Source organism: Euprymna scolopes, chromosome 40 (assembly GCF_053919585.1).
Source record: "Euprymna scolopes isolate OS-2025 chromosome 40, ASM5391958v1, whole genome shotgun sequence".
NCBI lineage: Eukaryota > Metazoa > Mollusca > Cephalopoda > Sepiida > Sepiolidae > Euprymna > Euprymna scolopes.
In genome coordinates this window covers 59723057-59732505 of record NC_136521.1, presented here as the reverse complement: position 1 = coordinate 59732505, position 9449 = coordinate 59723057, and positions in this window count along the sequence as shown.

Here is a 9449-nt window from a genome sequence, read left to right as displayed (position 1 = left end):
TCTAAGTTGAATTCTTATTTTTATTTTTAATTCGGAGGTAATTTTTTTTCGCTTATTCTTAATTTTTAAGCAACCTTTTCGTACTCATGCAGAGAGTGAACTCAGAGTCCACCCGGCTCTCTGCGGAACATGACGCCAACGGCCGGAGTAATCCGAGCGTTGCTGAAGAAATTAAGCCGAGAGTCACCGACGAAAGCATAGCAAGAAAAGAAAACCTACCTTAAATTTTAAATTTTATTAACTGTAAAGAAAAATTTTATAACAATATTTTTTGTTTTGTTTTGTTTTTGCTATATAAATATATATATATATATATATATATATTTATATATATATATATATATATATATATATATATATATATATATATATATATTTGGTACTCATGCAGAGAGTGATCCGTACTGAAATAATAACGTTATTATTTAAAAAGCCAATTTTAACATGGGGAGGGAAGGGTGTTTCACCTTTTCTGTACTTTAACCTTACAATTTAATAAAAAAACATATAAAAAAACTTTAATTAAACGTGGGCATACGATTTAAAAAATAGCGCGGATCACTCTCTGCATTAGAACCATATATTTTTTAGATAGATAATGTTAAAGATGTTTTGGTCAATATTAAATTTCTTTCCAACTCCTCAAAAAACCTTAAAATGACGACTTTTATAGGTTTTAGGTGTTTTCATTTTTTTTTCTTTTTTTTTTTTTTTTACAAGGTGGTCACCACTTATCAAGGCCCGGATAAGGGTTATTGCGTGTACAGTACGTTAATGTTGAGATTTGATAAAGTGTCTACTTAAGGGAGCGGTTCATCAGGAATTTGTTTATGTTGGACTTATGGACGTCCAAGTTGTAGACAGGTCGGAAATATTGAAAGATTTTTTCGTTCGAGAAAAGGTTCAAAGGCAAGTCAAATAAACACATTTTTTTGTAATTTTTTTTTCAAGAAAAATTTAAGAAAATTATCTTTGTTTTTTGGGGTGTTATTTTTATTTTTTATTTTTATTTTTTATTTTTATTTTTATTTATTTTTTCTGAAGGAAAAACCTGAAAACTAGAAAAATTGAAACAAAACTGGGTGGGATAGATTTTTTTTTCATATTAAAACAGATATTGTTGTTTCCTCAGACTATTGTTTATTAATGGTGTGTGTGCGTAAATCCTATTCCGCATTCGCGCTTGAGGTCTTTCGGTGTTGCTCGCTCAAACGCCCGCAATGGCAATGGTAGGCCTAGACATGGCAAAAAAAGGGTACCAGTCCGGGTGATGTAAAGGTTCTCCAGGTGATAGCCTGACACCTCCAGGCATAGCCATCGCTTACCTTTCCTTGTCCATATAATGTACAAGTTTTCGTTTGTGCCAGTATTTTTTTTCTTGAAAAATGTCGAGGACTCAAGTTGGTGTTTCCAGCTGCTCACTTAAGGCTGTAAAATTCATGTTTTTTTTTGTTTTGTTTTCTGACGTTAAAGTAAAAAATGGTGTGATTTTTTTCTTTTTTCTTTTTTACTAATTTATGTGTTCTTCCTCTTCCAAATTGTCGTCTGCTGTTTTGAATTTTCAACTCGCGCGAACGCGCGTCGCGTTGAAAACCATCGCCCTACATTGTCATTGGTTTAGCTTTATGTTTCGTCAGACGGCCTAATTTTTCTCGGCGACGCTCGGCTTACTCCGGCTGTTGACGTAATGTTCCAGAGAAAGCCGGGCGTGCGCTGAGTTACGTCTTGATCACTCTCTGCATGAGTGCAAACCTTTTTTATTTGTTATTGTTGAGTTATCCGGGGGTTTTCACTGTATTTAGTAGTTTTACGCCAATATAATTCATCGTTCTGTTTATAATAGTTTATTTTTGATAAACAAAATACAGCCAGTGAACTATAAGTGGTTTGTTTGCCATACTTATAAGTAAATGTGCACTGAACAGATAACATAATACTTAAAGTTAAATTCAAATTTTGCTATATCTTTTAATTTAAACGCGAAAAAACAATTGGGACGCTGAAAACGTACACAGTAAAAGAATACGTTGTAAAAATGCTCTTATAGTTGTCAACGGGTTAATGTAGATTTATTTGTAAGAAAATTGCGTTAAAATGACTTAAACGTAATACGGAAATGAGCGATGTAAAAAAAATGGAGAAAGTATTAACATTTTTTTCATTTGGATAATTTAAACGCGAAAAAAAAACAATTGGACGCTGAAAACCAACACAGTAAAGCAATACGTTGTCAACGGGTTAAAGTTGATTTATTTGTAAGAAGATTGTGGCAGTATACTTGTAATACAGCATTTGTTCTAGAGTTTGGAGAGAACTGGAGTTACTTCGGCTGAGCACTTTTTTAATAGCACAGCTGGGATGAGATCAGGTCCACATGCTTTTGAAGTGTCAAGGTTTTTTATGATAGCATTTATCTAAGCAGTGGTGATTTTAGATTGTCTAGCGTGGCGTCTGTCTGCAAAGGAAAGTCAGGCAGGGGGTGGTTGAAAGGGTCCAGTGTGGAGTTTGAGGCAAACCGGCAGGCAAGCATATTAGCCTTGTCGGTTGCTGTGCAAACAACCTCGTGATTGTTGGTTGGTGGAGGAATTGTTGATTGCCCATTATTTACTACACTGTTGTAGATTTTTCAGAAGTCACGAGTTCCTAATTTTTATGCTTCGATGCGTTTTTTTAGTGGTTTCAGTAAATTCTCTCTTAGCTATCGCTATTTCTTTCTTAACGTTACTTCTAGCTTCTATATACTTCTGTCTGTTTGAACTGGACTTATGTCGGTTAAATCTGCGGTATCCATGCTGCGTTTGAGCAATGGCAGTTGCGCAAGTAGAAGTAAACCATTGGGGAGAGTGGGGCTTGCTATAAAATGTCCGCATGGGAACATGTGCTTCAATTGCTCTTTTGAACCATTCAGTGGTCTAATTTGCGCATTGTTCAGCAGGAAGAGAAAAAATATTTCCCCATGGGGCATCTTTGATAAGATCTCTGATGGCTTCCCAGTCAGCTGTTTTATAATGTCTCGTTGTTTTGAGCATTGGCTCTTCAGTTTTGGGTCTAGAGTTAAGGGCGATTTCTACCATTATCACTGCATGATCAGCGTTCCCTAGTGGGCTGTCAGCATTTGTTATACACTCCTCGGGAACTATGGTCAGAAACAGATCTAGAAGTGATGCGTGTTGTTCTTGCTGATTAGGGAAACGGGTTGGAAACGTAACCATTTGTGATAGGGAGTGAGATATAGCGAAGCTATGTGTTGTGTTGCCCGCTGCATCTGTGTGAGTAGAGAATCCAAGCCAATTTTTCGTGGTGAACATTAAAGTCACCAAATGCATGTGCTTCTGCGCTAGTGTCGAGGGAGAGTGCTGTGTCTATGCTGTCAGAGACTTTGTTTATTATAGTGCAGTCCTGGGTCGAGGGAGAGCGGTAGAGAAATAAAAGTAGCTAATGTTATGTTTTATGTTTAGTGTAAAGCACATAAAGGCTTGATCGTCCGTTTCTAGGTTTGTTTCTCTAGTCAGGGGGAGGGTGTTACAAATGTAGACTCCAAGTCCGTGCATATGTCTGTCAGAGTCCTTACGGCAGAGTGGGAGATAGCCAGGCATGTTAAAGTAGTTAGAGGGGATTGAGGAGTGTAGGTTAGTCTCGCTTAGTGCTAAGATATTTAGGCTATTTGTTAGGAGATATGCTTCAACATCAGCTTAATTAGTTATAAGCCCACGGATGTTAGTGAATTCAAGCTTATTTTTTCATTAGATGTATTAATTATTAGGGTTAGTGTTTTCTATAGTGCATAAGAATTAAACTGTGTTTAAAATTACTTTATGTTCTTTTAATAGGAGTTTACGTATTAAAGGCGACATATAATAAACATATCCATGTAGTTTAATTGTGCTTGAATTCGCGATAAGTGCTTATTCAAGAATCTAAATATTTTTGCTTGTTAGAATTCAAACTTATAATTATGCTGCAATGAATGAAAGAATAATGCACACAGAGAATTGCTGTTTCTTATATCTCTTTTATTTTCATTAAGCGTTTTCTCTAATCTGCATTGGGGTTCACCAACGTATAGATGAACGCAATTTCTGCAAGAACAGTGTATATGCCTGCATTGAGAATTGGTTTGTTATTTCTTCCTCCTCTCTCTCTCTCTCTCTCTCTCTATCTCTCTCTCTCTCTTTCTCGCTAGAAAGGACTTATTCTGCCTTGATAGAGTTCAAAATAGACTTTGGAGCCTCGTAGGGAATGTTTTTTTCTCTTCCCTGTAACCTCTATATCACAGAAGAGACGTTGCGAGTTTGCCTCTGCTTTATCGTTATTTTCATGGCACGGGATCGAATGAGCTCCAATGTCTGGTCTCCCCAATCCCAACTTCCACAAAAATCACTCGTCTAGCAGAAAAGACTATCAATAATTTCCCCCAATCTTTAACTGTGCCTAAACCTAAATTTAGATTCCATGAACAAAGCTTCTTTCTGCACGTCTATGGAATTTTCTTGCGCTTTCCTGCTTTCCAGCTGACTACAATATGGTTGTCTTGAAGTCTAACATAAACAGGTTTTTGATGAGCCGTTCTATATAATTAACAAATTTTCCGAATTTCCTTTACTAACAAGTACTATATTGTCCAATTGTCTACTTACACTCTTTAAGCCTTATCATCAAGTGGCCTCCTGGCCTTGATAAGTAGTGATGCCTATGTAAAAAAACAAAACAAATATATATATATATATATATATATATATATATATATATATATATATATATATATATATATATATATATATATATATATATATATGACAGGAAGACCCGTTGTTGTGTTCATGATTAAAAGTTTGAAATGAGAAACAGAAAAAAAATACTTTTCATAAACTTGATCTACGGATTTCCGCAGATCTTATTTTAAAATTTAATAAGTTATGAAATAAAAATGAAATTATATAATTTATTTCAGAAAATCGAGTAAAATGGAAGGCGATGCGTTTCCAATAAGATGAGAGACGATACGTTGAAAATTGAGCGATAGTGTAAATTTGTTAAAAAATTATATATATATATATATATATATATATATATATATATATATATATATATATTGTAAAACAGGTAATAGGTAAAAACCTGAAGAGCGTGCTCAATACTATTGCAGAGCAACCCTGTGTTTTATTATTTATTACGTATTATCTGTTTGGTCACATATGTTTCAGATGTTGGACCATGTTTACAATCTAAGAGCCTCGTCAGACCTTACAGAAGTAGTTATTAGTATTAGGAAGAAGTTTTTTTAGAAGAAATACGAAAAAAAGAGGGAGTGAGGTAGGAGATAATAAGTGGGAAGGGTGAGGTAGGATATAATATATGTAGATGACTAAACAGCTATATTCCAAATTACAATATGTTTTTGTTTTTTGTTTTTGTTTTTTGCTTTTTTGGTCTTGCATATGCCCTTAAACATTAACCTGTGGCGAGGCCCCAGCTTGCGGGCTTTAGCTAATGTGGATCCACCTTTTAATTGTCATTGCTCCCAGGTCCACTCTGTCTTGAAGTGGTAAAACCTCTTAGTGTCCCAACTAGGGGTTAAATAGAAATCGACTTGAAAAAAAAAGAAACAAATATATTCTATAAGAAAATTGTCTTTCAACTCACTGGATTTTGCATTAAATAACATGAAAAGGGTTTATATGCCGTAAAACAAAAACCAACAACCAACAATATGAGTTTTATCTCACCATTACCTATTTTTCGCACAAACTACTCGGAAAAGTAAATAGGTTTAACCTTAAAACAGAAACAAACAAAAGTCAAATATTCTTCGGATTTTTATCATTACGTAACCTTATTATATTTATTTGTCGCTACTTTTGCTAATAATTTTGTAATCCAGAATCAACCAATGCAAAATTGCGGCAAATCGTTACTCCTGCATATAACACATACCAAACGGACGGATCATTTCAAAAATTAAATCTATAAATTAAATATCTAAGCTTGTCAGAGCGTACCTGGGCAAAGTGCATCTAATCTGTAGAACGACCTTCGACAGAGACAAATATTTAACAATCGAGGAGAACCCACAAATATCGGAAGATTCCCGCTTGACACGGAAAATATATCTCATATCCATAAACCCAAGTCGAAGCCAACGAAAAAGTAAATAAATAAACAAAAAACGAAAGAAAGAAATCGGTTCCAATTTCTGTCGTATTCTCGTTTTCTTTGAAACGGTTTTTGCGTAACCTTAACCTATCTAGGAAGAAAAATAAAAATTGCTAATGTAAAAAAGAATATACAATAAATGAATAAAGATACCACGAAGAGTTTTCCGATGTGAAGGATTAGTTTAAATTTTTTTTTCTATTTTCTTTTCAAAGAACAGAAAATATTGCTTGGCTTGATATCTTAATGCAACTATTTTTTTCCTCAGGCTAAAAAAAATTTGTATTCAATATTTACGTACAAACAAGAAATACAAGTTTCATTCGATTTCAACTAATAATATATTACACATATATACATATATATATATATATATATATATATTTACTTCAACCTATTTATATAAACAGTGCTTAATAGCGGGTAATAACAATATATTAAATAATTAGTTTTATAAAATGTAACTAAAAATAAAACCATATTTTATAGATTATAAAATTATCAGTATTACCTTAGTAAATGTATATATATATATATATATATATATATATATATATATATATATATATATGGATGTGTGTGTGTGTCTAGCTTATATACCGGATATATGTATGCATATAATATATATCTCAATATATACATATATATAGTAAATTTATTATTTAGTAAATGTATATATATGTGGGGGTGTGTGTATATATATATATATATATATATAAATATATATATATATATATATATATATATATATATATATATATACCTTATATATTCATATATTCATATAATAATTCAGTGCATAATTTTTCGCTACGAAACAGGCGCTGTCGAGGAGGGTGCATCCTTACATACTAAAAGGAATCAATTTTTAGATGGACAATATCTTGAAATTAAAAATGTAGCTTTTGTCATTTATTTCATACTAGCCAGGGGTACCCGGTGTTGCTCGGGGTGTTTGTATGTGTGTGTGAAAAAAACTCGAGAAAAAAAAGGTGCCCGTGAAAAAAAACGGAGCCTTGACGACGCGCAGTTGGAAAATAGTAAAGTGTGAAAAAAAACAACAGGTGCGCGTTTTTGATTGACGTGACGGCGATAGGTATTCAGCAGTTGGCATTTTGTCCGGGATCGTTTTTAATGATGTCAATTGTTTGTTTTAAAAACCCGCTCCCTCGTCTCGAAATGAAAGCTACCGTCTGATATGACGAAGTCGACATTGAACAAACGTTACTTAGCTCTCTAGAGAACACTGACTCTGAGCCTTACTTAAGAGTCGAGTTTCGCTTTTTGTTTATACTGAAAACCGAATGTAACGCGTGCCGATGCGGGAAATGTCGAATAATTAACGTTTGAAAGTCAATAAAATTAAATAGACAGGCGAGCTCCGTGGTTAAGTGTGAGATATTACAATTTATAGATGATATAAAAAGTTTTAAGAAGTTGCGAAGCGAGCGAGCGAGCGCTTCTCTGAGAGAAGCCTTTTGTGGACATCGAGGAGAAGCGTACATACATACATACATACATGCATACATTTTCGCTTTTATATATATATATATATATATATATATATATATATATATATCCATACATACATACAAAATTATATATATATATATATATATATGTATATATATATATATATATATATATATATATATATATATATATAAATATATATATATATATGATGCACTCGTCCGTCAACTACCAAGTTGCCCGGAAATCAACACCTATGATTTGTTTACAAGGTGAAGGTTTTGTGTAGAACGAACCGCACTTTTTGGTAATAGTGCTAAGCATTTGTTGGTGGAGATGACTGTCACAGGACAGAGCAGGTACACACACACACACACACACACACACACACATATATATATATATATATATATATATATATATATAGTAGACTACCCGTGACCCGTTGGGTCAGTATGTTATATTTGCTATGGAATTCATGTATGAGCGTGACACTTGTGACGTAAAGAAAATAGTGGGGTTTTTTGCCATAATAGAAACATTTCTATAAAAGTACATTAAAATGAAAAATCACGGACCGATCACTCTAACAAAAAAAATCCTCTCTATTTGTGTATAGTTACCTATTTTTCCGAATAATCTCTCAAAACTCGAAAATTAAACATGATTTTCCTACGAATCAAACGCCAACGAAAGGCATTTAGTAGCAAAAAGTTACATGAACCTACCGATTAGAAATATAAGAATGAAAAACCCATATTGAAATAATTAAACCAAGTTATAGAAACTCAAAATCTAAACAAAATTTATTAATAAAACCTGAAGCACAAAAATATAACATAAATAAATTAAATAGAATAAAACAAATATTGAAACAGATTAGTAAATGTGTCAACAAATTCTCCGTTCTCACACAACTATTTTGTATCTAGAAATGTAAACAAAAAATTAAAACGAAGGATGGAAGGAAGAAAGGAAAAGTGACGAATAGAGAGTAGTAGTGGTTGTAGTAGTCTTGGCCTTACTACAATTGTTATTTTGTTTGTCAACGGGTTAAAGTTGTTTAGTTGTAAGAAAATAGCGACAGTATAGTTGTAATAAAGTATAGTTGCAAAACACCCCCCACTCTTCCCATGTTAAATAATACTTTCGAAATAATAACGTTAATATTTCATTGGCTGAAGAGAGCTCGATAAGGATACCTTAAACGGGCCTTATTATCGGGCTTGAAACCGACGGTACCAATGACCTGTCTCAACTAACAACTTTCTGTACACAAAATATAAGTACGCTCTTAAAATTTGGATTTTCCTTTTAATTGAGCACTCTGCTGGAATTCTTTTTCCAAAAAAACTAATCATATATATATATATATATATATATATATATATATATATATATATATATATATATATATATATATATATATATATATTGATTAACAAAAACCAAGACTTCAAAGAATGGATTGATAGCAACAGATAGTGCATTTTATCGTTAGTAATAATTGTTTTAAGACTAATCGGACAACTCCAAACATATATATATATATATATATATATATATATATATATATATATATGTGTGTGTGTGTGTGTGTGTGTGTGTGTGTGTATGTATATATATGTATACATATATATGTATATATATATGGGTGTGTGTTTGTGTGTGTGTGTTTTGTGTATGTGTGAGCGTGTGTTTTTTGCATTGGGCCTGGGCACACTACACTAGACTATCCTTATTGGGCAGGTACAAATTAATCACTAATATAGTAAACTCCACGCTGTCTACGAAGACCATTGCCCAGACCTATCACCAGTTTA